Source organism: Orycteropus afer, unplaced genomic scaffold (assembly GCF_000298275.1).
Source record: "Orycteropus afer afer isolate SDZICR_OR568_19922 unplaced genomic scaffold, OryAfe1.0 scaffold00030, whole genome shotgun sequence".
Lineage (NCBI taxonomy): Eukaryota > Metazoa > Chordata > Mammalia > Tubulidentata > Orycteropodidae > Orycteropus > Orycteropus afer.
The window spans coordinates 10201576-10201919 of record NW_006921617.1 but is presented as its reverse complement, the minus strand read 5'-3'; positions in this window follow the sequence as shown (position 1 = coordinate 10201919).

Genomic DNA, 344 nt, shown 5'->3' with positions numbered 1-344 from the left:
ACAAAAGAACCAATTGAAATAAAAAGGATAATATCAGGGTACTGTAAAGAACTGTACTCCAACAAATTTGAAAATTTGGAAGAAATGGATGGATTTCTAGCAACACACCACTTACCTAAACTAACACAGACTGATGTGGAAAAGTTGAACAGATCCATAAGAAAAGAAGAAATTAAAGAGGTCATCAAAAAAAAAAAAAAAAAGCCAACAAAAAAAAGTCCTGGCGCAGACGGTTTCACCAGAGAATTATACCAAACATTCAGAGAAGAACTGACACCAGTCCTACTCAAACTATTCCAAAACATAGAAAAGGATGGAATCCTCCCTAACTCATTTTATGAAGC